The following is a 4,945-nucleotide window of genomic DNA, read 5'->3' on the forward strand; positions in this document are numbered from 1 at the left end:
GAGAGCGGAAGGTGTAGAGGATGACGGCACATTCTATATTTCGTTTCTGTAAGATTTTTTCAGCGAGCTGCTTGGTTTCGTTCGGGCCGACTGCGCTCTGCATCCCTCCCCTTGTCCCCCCGCCTTTTCCTTCCGTTCAAAATATGTTTACGCTGTTGTAACACGATATCAACTGAAGCACGTAATTCCATGCACAATTAAATCTTAAAATGTGCATGCATTCATGCACTATCAAATGACACAATATCCACAACTAAAAGCAAAAAGCGAGGTAGGAATTCAATCTTCTGTAGTGAGGAATTTTATTTTACTTTAAAACAATGTACAGCAACTAGTTTTTCCACATTCTCCATCTACTTGGTGTAACTCTACATGTTGGGTCGCTGAGCTAGCACTCCCTGGGTTCGGAAGGCGATGTGGTTTGAATCCATCCACCAGCTGCCTTGAAAATGATCTTCTGTGGGTCTCCATTTTCAATTTTGGCAAATGCCGGGATTGGTCCTTTACTATAGGCCAGGGGCCAGCCAATTCCTTCCGAATATCTTTCTTCCCTGAACGATTTTAATTCCCTCTGCTGAAATGAAAAGAGCTGCATCGAAGACGAGCCCAGAATCTCTTCGAAGACTCTGAGCACTAATAGTCATATGATAAGTGAATAATATTCCAAATTTTCTCATTCAGGCTCTTGCATTTGCTTGCCGGAACGTTCTTTAATGCAAAAAATGATGTCTCTTAGCTTCCAAGAAGTGACAGATACGTACATAAATGAGGAAATTTGAGAAAGTGTAAGGTTGAATAATTCCGGATCCTTTGCATTATCGCCACCAAAACTCCTTCTAGCTTCTCTGTCGAACATAGATATCTTTATTCCAAATGCCCCGTAGATAATAACTACGGTATCTTAAAATATTAGCGCTCGTCCGTTCCTGATCCTCCTGTTCCAATCCGGGCTGAAAGGAGAAGAGAGTAAAATGACCTTGGAGGCTGAAGGGAGATTGGAACATGGCTGTGTCTTTGCAGTGTTGCCAGTATACAGCATTCAGCGCTCCTAAATAACGAGATTACATCTCCGCTTGGCGAAAACTCCTGGATCAATGTCGAATAAAATTTATCGTTATTGATGGAGTTTTTAGGAATGAATAAAATACGTTAGTCTTTCTACAAAACACCCCCCCCCCCTCCCTTCACAAAATTCTCGCTACGTCCCCGCAATAATATATAATGTTAAGAAACAATGAAACAAAAGTCATTACCTGAAATAAATAACTAATTATCCGCACTTATGTGTCTATACCATGATTCATATATCTTAACAAACCAAGGCCGGGAGAAGGAAAGGTAACGAAGGAAGTGACAGAGAAAGACAGACAAAACCCCGAGCTCAGACGACAAGAATAATGTGACTCACATCTTTTCCTCCAGATTTTAAACACTATGAATTTTATTTTTCACTGCAAAAGTAGCACAAGAAAAACCAGGAAAAATGATATGGCGTCACAATAGTAAAATGTGTAACATGTCAACTAAATACTTATGTGTAAACTATACGTTTACTTCGCGCCAGTGACGTGTTTTGCATTACGGAGCGGTTATCTGGTAAAATTCCGTGAGCGTACTTTGCTAGAAAATGCAGCCAATAACATACTGCGTCCTCCTACGTACATCCCGCGAAAAGACCGTGAAGATAAAATTAGAGCTCTCACGGAAACTGGAAACACGTCCTCGTCTCGACCATTAGCGTCTAGAACAGGGAAGGGGGGAACTGATACAGGTACAAAAAGTACCCTCCACCACACAGCATAAGCCAGCTTGCGAGCTACAAACGTAGCTGTAGTAGATGTGTCAGCGTGTGGTACAAGTGAGACACAACGACGAGTCGGTCAATGCTAAACGAGGCCGTAGGTGTATTGCTCAACTCTTATTGGACTGCAGAAACGATATCTTGTGATGTAAGATTTGGAGGGTAGAGTGATTTGTACTAAAAATAAAATTTCGCAATAGCAAAACATGTAGCAGTTGAATATGCATATGAAGTGCTAAGGCACAGTGCTTGTCGTGGTAGCGTGGCCGAGCGGTCTAAGGCGCTGGTTTAAGGCACCAGTCTCTTCGGAGGCGTGGGTTCGAATCCCACCGCTGCCAAGTATTTTAATTCCACACATGTACGACGGCAGAACAGTAACATCAACTACATCTCAGATTTCTCAACCAGTTCTCCGAGACACATCGAACATCAATGGTAATAAGAATTCGCTAAATAAGCGCAATTTACGTAGAAGAATGGAAGGAGTGAGGGTCAGAATGCTGAATGTGACAACATTTGCACACAGGAGAGCATTAATCGTTTTCACTACAAACCCAGTTTTACGTTACGTCTAACAGTGACTGCTATTATCACCTGGATTGCAGAAATAACTGTAAGCAGCTTGTTTTAGTTCATGAAAGTGAAGTGTGTGATGTGGACACCGTTTCTAAAAAGAAAGTAGTGCGTAAGCTTAGGGGCCGATGACCTCAGCAGTTTGGTCCCGTAAGACCTTACCACAAATTTCCAAATTTCCGAAAACCAAACATGAATGAAGTAACTAGTTACCTTTACCTCTGTACTTAAATTGATAGTTGCAGTTGAGAATAACCATTCGCGCAACCAAAACAGAAACAGGTGATACATTAGAAGATTCTTATACAAAAAGGTGTGTAATGCTACTGACAATATTTAATTCTTGTGTGTTAAATATTCCTAATATTGATTGTTTCAAAAGCTCCGTTTCGTGTGGTTGCGACTCTGTAAACATTTTGAGGCGGTGGAGTGAGAAGTGGACAAAGAAATGGTGAAGAGGGTAAATACACAAAATGGAACGCTGAACGTCAGGGAACTCTATCGAAATATTTAAAGATAAAGAAAGGAAGGCAAATGTTCTTAGGCAGCAATATTTGTTTAGTTACGTTTCGTTTCTGTTTGATAACAACCTACAGGAAACTTCTTAGAAGCCCATGTTTTATGTTATACACAAAGAAATATTAGTCTCCAGAGGAAAGGAATCAGTTTAATTAATTCCTTGTAGAAACGCCGGCTAGAAGGAACGGATCGGGTACGTATATTCGAGGTTTTTTTCCTTTGCAGATAGGGGGAGGCGCCACTGCCTTTCCATTTAATTAGCTGCGGCGAACATCAAGCCCCCGGACAAATCAGTGAATGGGGTTTAGGTGGACCGCAGTTGACATTTCATTAACTTCTTTGATGCGGAATGCCGTTAACAGCAGCGTGGTCAATAATTCACTTTGAGTGGCACGTCCATTTGGCAGTATAATGAATAATTTGTTTCCAAGCCTGCATTCCATTTGGTCCCCCATTTCAGTCATGTCCCAAATGGGTTTTGTTTAGATGCGTGGGCAAATTCTATACGAGTCATATAACAGATTAAAACTAAGACTGAAGAGGTTCTACCGTGTACAGTAGCGACGTGGTCAAGACTCATTGTTTGGGTATTACATCAGTGCTATATCTTTCTCTTTATCTTCTCTGTCCTCTGTTTCTCCTTCTTTCTCCTTTTCTTCTGTAGTATTTGCGTAGGTTTACAGTAGACACATATAAAACGATCATAATCTTCATGTATCATTGTTCAAATTTTCTCAAAATAATAACTTTTTTAACTGCGCTACTGAACTACGCACAATAACACCATACAACCCATTTAGTCATTAACAGAAGTGGTTATTTCGGCTAGGATAACAAATCCGTTAGAACCCACTTAGCAACAACTCTGCTATTGAACAACTGCTACCTAAAATAAGTAGAAAAATGGTTCAAATGGCTCTGAGCACTATGCGACTTAACTTCTGAGGTCATCAGTCGCCTAGAACTTAGAACTAATTAAACCTAACTAACCCAAGGACATCACACACATCCATACCCGAGGCATGAACCTGGACCGTAGCGGTCGCTCGGTTCCAGACTGTAGCACCTAGAACAGCACGGCCACACCGGTCGGCAAATAAGTAGAAAATCCAGGAACTGGAATGATAACACCTGATATTACATTGCCTGTGGTCTGCAGTAGGAGGGAGATCCGAACCAAAATTAATTTGAGAGACTTCGGTCTCACATTAGACAAAGGCATCTATTCAATTAACAGAACTTGAAGTCAGTTCTCAATGATGAGATGTTATCAAAAGCGGAAGTAGCGTCCATCCAGGAAGCTAGATAGGATCGTTACTGTTTTATGGCAGACAATATCAGACGTCCCTTAAAGCTGTACGCAGACTGTGTAATTGAATACAGTAAGATCTGGTCCTTAGCAGAGCATTGTGGGTTGGAGATGCTCAGCATATGATGCAAATATTTGGAGCTGACACTCAATATAAATACACGTTTTGTAATGCGGACAAATAGGTGAAAGTTTCTTATGTTCTTTGACTACACAGTTGCCGACTACTCAAATGGTTCAAATGGCTCTGAGCACTATGGGACTCAACTGCTGAGGTCATCAGTCCCCTAGAACTTAGAACTAGTTAAACCTAACTAACCTAAGGACATCACAAACATCCATGCCCGAGGCAGGATTCGAACCTGCGACCGTAGCGGTCTTGCGGTTCCAGACTGCAGCGCCTTTAACCGCACGGCCACTTCGGCCGGCCTGCCGACTACTCGCTGGAATCAGTCGTCACGTATGTAGGAATATGTGTATAGAGCGATTTAATGCGGAAAGCTTATATAAATCTAACCAATAGGAAGACAGATACCAAAATGAGGTTTGGCAGTAGAATTCTAATGAAGTACTCTTCACTTAAGAAAATCCTTAATCGGGCCGTTCGTAAGTGTTGTTCTTCAGTCAGGAACTCGTACCAATTTGGGCCACTGGAAGAGAACAGACGGTGTGAAGAAGAACTTCTTGAGTTAGTTAAATTAGTCCGAATGAGTCAAAAAAAAAAAGATTATGAATGGCGCTGT

General features: G+C 41.5%; 1 non-coding gene across 1 annotated transcript; it reads left to right on the forward strand.

Annotated features, from left to right (window-relative positions):
- Positions 1-2,057: 2,057 nt before the first annotated feature.
- Trnal-aag (transfer RNA leucine (anticodon AAG)) lies at positions 2,058-2,139 on the forward strand. The gene has a single exon. It is a non-coding gene; the product is annotated as a tRNA-Leu (tRNA).
- The last annotated feature ends 2,806 nt before the right edge of the window (positions 2,140-4,945 follow it).

Source organism: Schistocerca serialis, chromosome 1 (genome assembly GCF_023864345.2).
Source record: "Schistocerca serialis cubense isolate TAMUIC-IGC-003099 chromosome 1, iqSchSeri2.2, whole genome shotgun sequence".
NCBI lineage: Eukaryota > Metazoa > Arthropoda > Insecta > Orthoptera > Acrididae > Schistocerca > Schistocerca serialis.